This window comes from Meleagris gallopavo, chromosome 3 (assembly GCF_000146605.3).
Source record: "Meleagris gallopavo isolate NT-WF06-2002-E0010 breed Aviagen turkey brand Nicholas breeding stock chromosome 3, Turkey_5.1, whole genome shotgun sequence".
NCBI classification, from domain to species: Eukaryota; Metazoa; Chordata; class Aves; order Galliformes; family Phasianidae; genus Meleagris; species Meleagris gallopavo.
The window spans coordinates 48416250-48429244 of NC_015013.2; the positions used below are offsets into that span (position 1 = coordinate 48416250).

At 40.5% G+C, this 12995-nt stretch overlaps 1 long non-coding RNA gene across 2 annotated transcripts in view; it reads right to left on the reverse strand.

Annotated features, from left to right (window-relative positions):
* The window catches only part of LOC104910292, a 16924-nt gene extending 3935 nt beyond the window's left edge, over positions 1-12989 (reverse strand). The window contains exons 1-6 of one of the 2 annotated variants that reach the window (XR_004159241.1): positions 12851-12989; positions 9234-9434; positions 8389-8515; positions 7559-7656; positions 4619-4648; positions 1430-2607 (exon numbers count right to left, since the gene is read on the reverse strand). This is a non-coding gene — a long non-coding RNA (uncharacterized LOC104910292). The remainder of the gene's footprint in view (positions 1-1429; positions 2608-4618; positions 4649-7558; positions 7657-8388; positions 8516-9233; positions 9435-12850) is intronic. The other variant, XR_004159242.1, reaches the window with a different exon arrangement.
* Positions 12990-12995: the final 6 nt, after the last annotated feature.

Genomic DNA, 12995 nt, shown 5'->3' on the forward strand with positions numbered 1-12995 from the left:
ATAGTATATATATATATATATATATATATATATATATATATATATATATATATATATATATCCAGGAGCTTGGCTAATATAATTTATATTGGAAGAAATGAGAGAAAGTCACTCACCCTGTCCTGGGCTCGCAAGATGAACTTCTGATAGAGCAGATCTCCAGAGAGATCCTTCCCCACTGGCAGTCAGCTCTTAAATGGGTCTAGGAGAGATGGAGCCAGGCTCCACCCCTTCCTGCAGCACAGGTGAATTGCCTTCACCTGTGCTCCCGTGGCTGACTCATTGCTCACCCCAGGTGATCAATCAAAGGTTCAGGCTGTGATTCAGCAGCCCCATCCAATAAGATACTTCTTTGTATAGAGGATTTACCTTGTGAAGTAATAACACCTGCCACAAATCTTATTCCTAGCCCCTTCTGTTTTCTTTCCAATGGGAATTGCTTTCTGAATACTATATACCTGGAGGGTTAGTAATATTCATTATCACCAATTCCTGTGGCTAAGGAAAAGCTTCCCAGGAATAGAACTCAGAGCAAGGTGACAAGTACGTAAGAAAGTTCTTTCTCTTTGCTGCTTTCAGTTAAATCAAAGGTAATGGCATACCCCTGGAGACAGAAACTGAAGTAGAGAAGTTAAAGGCGCTCTGGGCAATTCTCCAAGAAAACATGTAGGCATGATCCAAAGTTCAGTGCCTTAATGGGAAGATATAACCACTGCACAGGACTTTGGCTCATATACCTTATTAAAATATGCATAAGGCTCTACATACAGTTTATAAAACTGTACTCAAACTTACTGCCAAGCTTTATAGAGAATTTTTATTGCAGATTAAATTGGTTATGCAATAACTGGCAGGACAGAGGCTGCAGAAAACCTGACACAATGCTTTTCTCCATAAATACGCATAAATGTAAACTTTTCACCAATACAGATGGTGTTCGCAGCAGCATTAGGGATGGAAGTAGGGAGGCCAAGGAAATAAACTGTGAATGGCAGGTTTTGGGGTGAGGGTGGGACTGCAGGGGAGTCCCAGAGTGACAGCCATGAGTCCATTCCTCTGAGCCTACTTGTCCTCAGGCTCTTCCCTGCTCCTCCACACCTGTAGAAGCTGCATTGGTCCCACTGTGCCTTTGTCAGGCTCAAAGAAATAAAAATCTTTCTGGGAACTGTTACCTTTGCACAAAAGAAAGATGTGATTGTTAAATCTCTATATATTGCATTTATTGTGAAAGATAAAATAATCAACATGATACATACGCTCAGAACAAATTTAATTCAAAACAGACACCACAAAAACACTAATGATCATAGCTGTTATTTAATTAAATGGGAATGAATAAGTTAAACCTTTCAAAGAGAGGTTGAATGCCTTGAAGCAGAACAAAGGCCAGGTGCAGGATCAGTATAAATCAGCATTGCTTTATTGTTACCTGATAAGGGCTGACAGAAGAAGGCAGTAGCCCTGTTTGTCTGGACTCCTGTTTCTGAGTGTTGGGAATGCAATGTGTAGATCTTACAAAAAGCATTTTCCTACAAAGAGTTAAATGAATGTTCAAGTCTATTTCTGTGATAAAATACTGACTTCTTAGCAGTGGAAAAAAAAAAAGCAGTAAGAACAGATGCGAGCCTAGACAGTGGAATAGGACTTGTGATGAAGAAGAAAGAAAGGCGAAGGAAAGGTGAGCCTTAAGACTGCTAGGAGAGGAGGTACCCCTACCAAGGGAAATGCCTTGAGGAGAAAAGCAAGCCAGGAACACAGAGAAGTGCTGCTCTGCTGGACAGTTGCAGGCCGTGTGGAGGCAGCCAGGAGCCCAGCCCCTGCTCCCTTCCAAGTTACTGCTGGGTGCTCAACCCCGTTCATTCCACCTCAGCCCCTGCTAGTGGCCTGGGCTGTGAGCTGCTGGCAGTGGCTGTTCACAGGCTTCATCTCTCTCTATGGATGTACAAATCTACACTTGGAAGTCAGAAAAATGGCAGGACAAGCCTAGCATACAGTAGGAAGGAATACAGCATGAAGCTGCCCCTCCTAGCCCCTCTTAGTTGGCTCTCCAAACCTTTTCCTTTTGTTTGTTGTACTTTGTATTATGCCAGGGAACACCTGGGCTCTAGTGACTGCAAATGAAATTTGCATGCATGTAGCAGATAATTAAACACGTGTCTATCCACAGCTGCAAACAGCAATTAGTCATACGATAGCTTCTCACACCCCTTCGTGCCTTTCCTGCCATCTCCCTCGGGGTGCCCCTTGAGCAGACATCTCTGCAAGGCAGAGTATTGTCCTCCTTTCCATTTGTGTAGACTGCTACATGGCTGAGTTTAAACCCTGCAATGCAGCTTTGACTAGCATGAACGTCCTCTAATATATGAATTTCTAGCGGAAACTGCTTTCTGAGTAAGATGTAATACAAGCAGCCCAAACCCAGACGCCTCTGCCTGCTTCCCAGCTGAGCTGGTTTTGTTCCCAGTTGTACCTTTCAACTGCGCACTTCCCACTGTCAGTATCTTCTGTGCTTGAGAATCTCAGCAGATGCCCTTGGCAAAAGCTGGTTTCTCTCCTCCTTTCAGCTACAAAGAAGCTTACATTGACCCTGGAGCTTCCAGTCCAGACCTATGAAAGACATTTTAAAATTATCCCATCGTATGAGCACTACGTCTGTCTTACCAGAGAACCCTCTGGCAATGGAGTGGGCAGCACTTTGTAGCCTAGGACAAGTGCCCTCATTTCTCCTGTAATAGAGTCACATTCTCTAGACAGGCAGAACAGAAAGCGCTCAGGGCTACAACCACGAGATAGCATTTAGTGTCATTTACAAAGCACAACTAAATTCTAGTTTGGTGAAAACCAAAAACTGCGTCATCTATTCCTGAATTATAGCCTCTGGCTTTATATCTTTTAATTTATCTGTATACTAAAATAGAACATACTAACAGGGTAGGCTCTGACAAAGGCAGTCACGAGTTGGAGAGAAAAGGACTGGGATGTGATCGAGGGGACCACTGTGCCTTGTGCAGTGGTTAGACTCAATGCAATTGTACCACAGTCGGTGATTATTCCATGTGGCGTCAAGCAGTAGTTTGAAAGTATAACTGCAGCTTCAGAAACTTATTAAGACCTGGCTGGAAACAACATTTTTCTTTTCATATAGATTAAATGAAGCCTTCTGTGTTTCAGTGGGGAATGCTAATGCGGGGCTCTTGTGAATGTCCTGTAATAGCAATGCATAAAACCAGCCAGGCTGGCACCAACAAGCACTGTTACATGCATCTGCAGTTCAGGCATAGCTATGCTTATGAGAGCACATTCCACCACCAAATCCAGACAAAAATGTTAAGACTTTTACAATTAGCATAGGTTAACTCATTATTTTTTTATCTGGAATCCACAGAAAGTTCCAAGACATGTGGACCTTCTTGATTTTAAACAAATGGAAAGGCTAGACAAGGCTTGTGTGGATATGACACTGCTCAGTTGCACTGGGACTTGTGATACAACATCTACTTGAATTCAGTAAGACCCAAAATGTTTTCAGAGTAGTATGGTTATTCATCTCACAGTTCTATTTACATAAAAATTGGGTATCTACTCTAAGTTGTCCTTCTATCATCTCTGTGGAGAGGAGTTAGTTACTCCACTCTAAAACGTGCAGCCATACACCATCTTGAACATAAGCCATATGAGGACATGGCAGCAACAAACCCAGCTTCAAGCTCCCAGGGATCCATCTGGAGCAGCAAGAAGCTCACTGAATAAATTCCCTGAAGATGGATGCAGCACTGGACCACAAACCTAACAACTGCATTGCCTTACTACCTAGCTGTAGAAAAGCCATGTACAGTGTTGTCAGCAGGCCACAGTGAAGAAAAGAACAAGCCAGAAAGAATTATCTCCTACTTCCAATTATGGAGAAGATACGTCATTATAAATGCGTTTGTTGCTGATCCTTTCTATTATTGAGGTACCCAGATAAAGTGCAGCCAGCTCCTGGCATTTCTGTATTACGATGCTGCAGTTCATCATGATAATTTGGTGCTTGGATCCACGGCAGTAAGTCTGCCAGCATTTCTCTACCTTTCTTCAGTGCCTTTGTGCTACCACTGAAAGAAATCTCTATTGACTATACCGGTTTTGTGATGAGCCAGGAACAGAGATGGGTTCGTGTGTATCTTCTGAAATTCCACCTTACACCAAGGAAAGTAGTATATATGAACTGCTTTGTGTGCTTTATATGATTTGAAGCTTGAGAACCCAAGGAGAAAATGTAGGCTGAACCCCACGTGAAAGGCATGTAAAATAGATGTGAGATAGAATATATATATTTCCATGTGCTTACAACCCTCTAAAAATAGGTAAGTGAAAGACTTACTAAATGAAAGGAATGGAAGGATAAAAAGGGGAATGTTTTCTGGAAGCATTTGAGAAAAACACTAATGGAATGAAAAAAGGGAGAGCGTACTGAAAAAAAATAAAAGATGATTTCTTCTTGTGCTATGTCTGGAAGAGGAACACAGGAAAAAATGGCCTGCAGTAAAAGCATAGCTTTTCTCACTGTATTACTCTGGTTATTGCTGTGCATAACTCATAATAGCTAAAATTACGCAACACAGCTTAAGGTACTTACATGGTTGGTAGCTCTCAGCTTCACAAAACACTGTTGGTAGAAGAATAAATAGTGAGTCAGTACAGAACAAGTCACTTGATACATGGCTTTAAAAGGCACTGTGCTGTTTAAGGGCAGGAATGCTTCCAAAATCCAAATACACGTAAAAACTAATAATTAAAGGAGGGTATTACGTTTGTCATTCTGCTGATTCTGCTGTTATTTTTGTAAGAACTTTGTAGCATGTTAAGATCTGCAAGTCCCTGTTGTGATTACCATTAGATGCACACAGTCTTGACGTTGCCATTTCCCTTTATCTGCAATGCAGCGTTTCTCTTGCTGAGCACATGCTCTATCTGCCACTTCTGATACCCACATTCTGATAGGCGTTGTTCACAAGAATGTTTAACTCACAGAAATGTTTGTTAACTCACATACTTCCCTTGACTGACAAATGCCCAAATAGGAACATATTACAAACCAGATGGGACAGAGAGTGTATTCCAAACAAACAGCCTGTGTTTCCAGAAGTGGAAGAATGGAAAAACCTAATGGTAAACAAGGAGAAATCACTTTATTTTAGAGAACAGAACCTTAGTCAATGGTATGCTTCTGCTGATTTCATTAACTAGCAAGACATAACACTTGGTTCTGCTTAATTTCCTTTTGGAACTCACAATCTAGCCAGTCAAACATCAGATTCTTCTAGATTCTTAAATTCTATTTCAAATTAAATGCCAGGTGCCAAAAATAATATCTTCGAACAACAAATACATACTTTAATGTCTGCTTTATAGTTTTACACATCAAAACAGGAAGAACGTTGTATGAATTTTAATCAAATATTTATGAAAGAAAAACTACTAGAATAAAAATGATGTGAGCACACATCTACCTAAACTGTTTTCTCTAGAGAATGCTGTAGCCTGAGTGTATATAAATAGACATACTGTTTGAATACATACTTAATAGAAGATGATCTCTTTGCTGTAAGTTTATACAAATAGATGACTTTTCTTGCATCCTCTAATTAATGGTACAACTGGTCATGTGTTCTTGAGAGAAGCAAAAGTGTTCAGACCAAAGTTCAGGTTTTGCAGATGAGAAGTTACTATCCAGAAACAAAAATTCTGATATCTGGGGTAGCATCTATCTCTCAATATGCTTTTCTGTTTTTTTTTTTTTCAGTCTTATGATACATGCTGTAGATCATACTGCCTCTTTTAAAAGCCAGTTGCCATGTCTATGTGTGCAAGCCTCGGAGAAGAGTTTTGTAAAGAACAGAGCACTATGTTCCAGGAGACAGGATTAAACTCTGAAAACATAAGGAACTGAAATAATCAGGGACAAAGATATCAGTAGCTAACAGAGTGCATATGCAGGGGAAGAAGCTCACCATCTTTGTAGGCATATACACTGCTGGCAGGGCTGCTGAAATGAACGTAATCTGCGTGGTCTGTTCCAGTTATAGACAGTCAAGATGCTTTTGTCTGAGGTGGTTGTAGACTGCTGAAGCTTATGGCACCAGTATTGAAGCACAGACAGTTACAAAGTGATTGTACATTACAACAGATATGAGAGCCAATTCACAGAGAACTTAAGTGACTTGCTGAAAGAGCAAGGTTTCCTTCTTGCAAGTGACACAAAGTAACTTTCAGGTGGCCATGGTTTGTGTGCTCTTGAAGAGGAAGCTACAAACCTACAGCAAAAAGAAACTGAAAATGCAACTGAAGAAAGACATCTGCACAGGAATCCACACTTTGCAATTCTCCCTAATGCCAGGAGATTCAAAGTTCTACCTCAGCTCCTTCATATGCCTTCCTCTTCCTCACAAGCTGAGCTCCTGGTGCCTTTCACAGCCAAATGGCAGCTGGTCTCTCCTTCATGTTTTCTCTTTATCTCAAGAACTGGTCATGGCAGCTGTGACTACCTGACTACCTTTCAATAAAAATACCTGGATGATGTATCTATGCATAAGAAATAACAACCTGCCCACATAAATCTGTGATTTGTGTCACAATAAAGCTGTTGTTAATGGGGTCTACTGATTTTTCCTCACTAGGATTTTTAACCAAATATTTCCTGCTCTCAGAAAAGTGAGTTAAAGGGACTGCAGATTTCAAAACTGAAAAACAACCCTGAAGTCTAACACGACCAGAATAACACCTCTGTAACCCAACAGAGGCCATTCTACTTTTGCAGAGGGACTGAGGAATAAGCAAATGGAAAATATTAAGATGCTAAATATAAAGTGCATGTAATGCCAAAAGTTCCAAACAAAAGTAGAAACGTCAGAATGTTGCCGACAAGTAACCTTTACACAATCTCATTTCAAATTGTATTATGCATCGAGCAGCTTGACACCTTTGAAAAAAATATTTACTGCTAAACTAGTAAAAGGAAAATATGCCTTAGCAAGACATTATTTCATTCTAAATACTTAAAAATATGCTTTACTAGAATTTCTGATTTTTAAATTACAGAGACTAAGAGGAGTACCAGCACAAAGGGCACTTACCAAGGCTGCTACATTTGCTACAGGCTATCTGTGGCCTTGCTGACTACTCATTTTTCAACCTAAATTTGAAAGCACAAAGGCTCATCCTCAGTAACTGAGCAAATGACTTGTTTGTGAACACTACACACATAGTGTAGTGTATATACATACGTACAAGGGAATATATTGAGATAACTCCTTTTCAAATGTGTCAGAGCTTTGAAGTGGCTTCACGCACAAACAAGAAATGCAGGAATACTGGAGGGAACTTCCAAAGCAGATCAGCAAAAATGATTAAGTGTTTAAGATTTATGTCCTGCTTGCAAAAGACCAGGGTGAATGGGTTTGTTATTTGTTCTAAAACAAGAAACATTCATAGGAACCCAACCAAGTTCCCACTGTATCAAACCAACGATACAGTATGGAACAAATAATGTTTATATATTCCAGTACGGGCAGCCTACCTCACCCTCTCATACACCAAGTCACTGAGCTCATCAGTTTCCATTTGCTCTTATCCCTCTTCTGTAGCAGAGATGCGATCAATTGTTTTCAGTGCTCACTGGAGGAAGAACAAGAGAGAAATCTAATTTGCAGACTCTCGATAGTGAAAGTACTTTAAGGACATTTAGAGAAAGATTTGTCTGTTATGACCTACATGAACTCATTCTGACTCCCAAGAAAGGGATGGACAAGAATTAGTTGATTTCTGATAATCACTTTATTCTTCGTATCTCACTCCCTCTGGAGTGCCTGATTGAGCAGATATTTTTGCAATCGAACATAGCTCTGAAGGCCTGTAAGAAGTTATTTCTCCAAAAGTAAGACATCCTAAATTGGCTCTTAAAATTCGAGTCGGATGATGATTATTTTGTGTAGAAGCTTTTCCAATTAATTCTCATACAACAGGCCAGCATGTGGCTGCTGCCTCAGCAGAGCAGCTGTAAGCATTTAACACTTTTGCATTCCTTTGTTTTCTCTGGAACTGTGCGCATATGCTTGGTGATTAGCAAATTCTGAAGGATAAAATAAGCAACACATTGAAACGCCCTGCCACTTAGCATATTTTATATAGCAAAAATTACACACCTTCATATGCTTGAGTAAAAATAACTCTGTGACCTCACATGAATTCATCTCATTATGTGACTGATTATATCTAGTCTAGAGCAACTATATGCGTGGATAAAAAGAAACATTATCAAATATAATCAAAATATTAACTACCACTACCAACAAAACAGCAAAAACTGAACAGCAGCACCAATTAATAATGGTTAGAAATTGTTCTTACTTGCTCCATCTCCATCTCCATCCACGTTTCACTTTCCTTTTAGACTTTACAGGAACTTTATGTCCTCTGACCCTACCATCCCCATGACTTCTCTGTGCAAAACTGCCACAGTTACAGACTGCATATTCTGAGGAAACAGAAAAGAGCAGCCACAAATGAATGCTCAAGAGACCAGGGCAGAGGGATCGGTTGCTTTTCAGCTGGTAGCTCTCAATAAAGGAAGGGCTGCCTATGAAAAATAAGCAAGAAAAACTGGAAGTTTATGAGAGGAAGGAGTAGTAGATTCTGGACTAAAGTCCTCTGCCACAAGCAGAAATTATTCTTCTAACTGCTACTATTATAACACTCTTTAATCAGAGGAAAGAATCAAGAAACTCAATTTCAGTACCCCTGGAACAATGTGAATGAAGAGGCTCGTGAAGTGTGTTTTGTTTTACCAGGAAATGTATGCATGGTCTCTATTTATTGACAGAAGAGAGAGTCATTTCAATGCACGTCCTCAGGTAGAGTTTAGCTCTTAAAATGACAATAGGCGTTAATAGGAAAATATGAAGAGAAAGCTCTGAAGATTAGCTTAGCTTTGTAGTATTGCTTAGTTGCTGCTCTGTATGGAAAATGCGTGACGATAACAGATGTAGAGCTCACCACTCATTAATATTGAAGTGATAAGACACAATAGGCAGAAACCTTCATTACTGAGACCCACCGCTACCGTCTGAGGCACAAAGCACAAGAACAAGTGGCTTTAGCTGCTTGAAAATTACATTTCCTTAGAAACGTACTTAAGAACTTTGATATTCTTTTCCTTACAAAATAAATTATATTCAAAAAGAGAGGATACTCACTTTTGTGTATTCACCAGCTCGAGTCGCTGATACAGAGAGCAGTCCTACCAACAGGTGGTGCACAATAGAGAGCTATATCCCGGATTCCTACACCCCTGCATAATTAGCAGTGGGGATGCAACTGATGTTTATCTGGAATGGCACATCTTCCAAAGGAATTCAAAATTACAGCAGCTGTCTCTTGAAGGCTTGTACTGGAAACTGAAAAAATGTGGGAGAAGTCTTTAGATTTTCACTAGTATTTTCCACACTTTACATGCATTTACAGTCAGGTTTTCTGCAATGCAGAAGAAATGCTAATGCAATCCTGAAAGATTTTACTTCCCTTTACTTAAATGAACAGTGAATCTAGCTTAATTGCTGGTGATCAAATATTCCAAATTCAATGCTGAAATTTTATCTCTATCTTAAGAAGTGTAAATTGAACCAGGCTTACTGAGGTGTTCCAGGATAGATGTAGAATTTTGGAACAAAATAGGCCAAAAGAAACCCAGCAAAATCAGATTTAGGGCATTCTGGGCAAGCAGCAAGGGGTTGGATTTCCTCAACCAGACACAGTGCAGAAGGGGCCTGGGACAAGTGGGATTTAATTTATAGAGTGAAGAAATGAAACTCAAAAAAATATTAGCATAGGACTTTCTTGTTTCTAACTCCTTCTCTTGGATGCTGTAGATAAATCTTTATGCTTTCTTTAATAATTGATTCCCTCTTACTACCATTTTTGCCATTCTCTGTGACTCATAGAATTTATAGTAGTGTTAAATTCCAGTTAGACTTATGGAGGAAAAATATTGCTGAAAAAGTTATTAACTCAGGGATTCTATAAAGATGATGACTGTAGGAATTTTCCCTGTCAGAAGCACAAAGACAGGTCAGAAGCTTGGAAGAGCAATTTAGTATCCAAAGGTACAGACTATATTGAAGTATGACAACATTGTCCTGCAAAGGCACTATAAAAACACTACATTTTCATCTCGTACAAAAGGCAAAAACTGTAGCTACTTTGCCTTTTATCTCTTTAACAAATGCTAAGAAAAACAGAGTAAAGATCTTGGAGATTTTAGACTAATTAATTTATTTACAGTATAGTTCTTGCTCCTCATCATTAACTTACTGTATTGTCCTTCAGTGATTACAAACCAGTTTGCTCAATCTCTTTACATAAGAGAGACAATAGTAACATAGATTATCTAGTGCTCAACTGCATTGAGCTGTGGGGTAAGCGGAAAGCTGGTCACCGGTTGAACCTCTCCTGAAATTACTGTCTGGCATTCTTGTGTGCACCTATCACACCGATGATACTATGCTGTCAGAGATTAAAATATATGTATATAACAACAAAGATGTCTATAGTGTTGATACTGGGAATACATATCAACTTAGGTCAGCCAATAGAAGGAACACATGTCACTGTTTATTTCTGTGCTCCCCAGACCGTTCTTGGTAGGCTGAATCAGCAATACCACATCCTGCATCTGAATACGACTAACGGTAACCCATCACAAGACTTTGTCTGCTGATACTTGGCACACTTACAGCCCTGCTGGTTTCTAATCAAGTTCTTCCAAAAAATGCAGTTTTAATGCAGTCCATAACAATATGGGCACTATAAGACTGCTTTTGCTAAGCTCTTACCTGCAAACTGCAGGTGTCACACTGCTTCATTAGCGATGTTTAAATGTGTTACTTTTCTACCAAAGCAGCTGAAATACAGAACTATTCTGCCAAGTTCTTCCACAGATTTAGAGCCATGTTTCTGGAGACTTGATTTAAATACTCACAACTGGTGTTTCAAAATTAATAGCTATATACCGAAGAGTTATAAAAGCATATGTAACAGAAAACATTATCACTGCCTTGCCTGAGCAGTCTGGGTGCTGGAAGGAAGACCTCAAAGAATTCTTGCTCCTTAGGGCAAGAACCCTGTAGAACAAAAAACCTGTAGAGAATACATAGATCTGCTACACTATTACTCAGCCAGGGGGGTGAGGAAATAGGGTCTAGCTTCAGAAAAGAAGCAGGTGTTTCACAAAGGACTTGGCTCGTCACTGCTCTACAGAAATAGTACTCAGATGTAGAAGTTTGCCTCCTCTATCCCTGATTCTCAGGGAACCCATGAGATTCATTGCTTCCTGGCCAAACTGATTGTATATGGCTAAAGGAAATCAAAATACAAACCACTCCCTGCCCACAAAATCCTGCATGAGAGATAAAAATAAATAATTTAAGAAAAGAATTACTCCTATACGGTTATCTGCAATGCAGTGCCCTACGCACAGCCGAAACAGTGAGTAAACTGCAAGCTGCAACTTCCTTTTTATGAGGCTGTTTGAATACGGGAGGCCAAGTTTCACAGATGAGCAATAAATGCATGGGAGAGCATGTGGTTCCCCACACCCTCTGTGCTGACTTCCCGAAAGCCTTGGAGATGCTCTTTGGTAGGTGTGCAGTGTAACAAAAGGCATGCTCTATTTAAACCACCTGAGTATCAAGCTTTCCTCAGAGGGGCTGGGAATCAGCCAAAACACCTGATTAGTACCTGGCAGATTTCAGAAGGCTCCCAGCATTACACATTCCTCGCTTTTCAAAAAGCACCTTTCCAGGAGGGGTTAGGTACAGAATATTTCCCTAGGTGGTGGTAGCTATTCCCATAGGAAGTGTAGTACAGAAATACTGCTACTTGATTCACAGGAAAAAGATGTTTTTCTTGACAGGGAAGAGGGGTTAGTTCTAAAAATAGTCTCTGGTCCCATTCTTTTGTATTTTAGTGAGGAGGAAAAAAGTTAAGAGCGATACTTCAATTTTCACAAGAGCAACTGAGCTGTAGCATTGCCCTAGCTGGCAGGAGCAAGACCAGGCTGTAGGCAATAGCCTTTGTCTCTACCTAAATTTATTTAAGCACAATAAAGAAATTGTTCTTCCTGCAAAGAGGGGGTGAAAATATCACGGGTGAATTTTCAGTCCAGGTACTTGGCTCTTTGGAGCCGGAATGGAACTATTTTTACAGATGTACATTCTCATATATTCATTGTTTGGAACAATGTGCACAACTAGGCTGAAGACAACTTGCAAAACACTGTGATTATTGCTGCCAGCTCCATGGGCAGGTTCACATTACAGCTAATACAGGTGTTGAGGGGCAGCGAGCAAATACCCCAAACCCGTTGGGTGTAGGCTGAGAAAGTCAAAAGCACTGCTCTAGAAACAAGCAACTGCAGTCACTGCTTGAGTGAATGCTGCCAGTAATTAAAATCGCTATTCAAAAACGAAAAAAAGAAGAAAAAGGCTATTTTCCCTGCAAAAGGAAAGGCACGTTAGGGGAGGTTTCATTACTTTCGCATCAAAGGAAAAACCTAGCGGATTCTGTGGAAACCCTCACATCGATTTGCTGTTTGCCTGTGAGGAGGGTCGTGCAGCAGGGGGTAACGCTGCAGCAAATGAGGAAAGAAAGAAAAGGTAAAAATATACATATGTATGTGTGTGTGCATGGTAAGAGCTCCACAAAAGAACTCCTCCAAGCTTACATCAGCACCCGCTGGGGGTCAGAGGAGGGGCAGCGGCCATATGAGGGCGGCAGAGCTTTCTGCGAAGAGAAATCCCAACGTCATCCTCCTCACCTGGTCACCCCCAGCCGACGGAGGAAGAGAAGATCCAGAGGCTTCCAGACCTCCCCAACAAGCCCATAACCCCTCACAGCAACTCCCAAAGCTCGCCGGCTCCACACAATCCCCTCCTCGCTTCGTCCCTCATCCAGGCACCGCA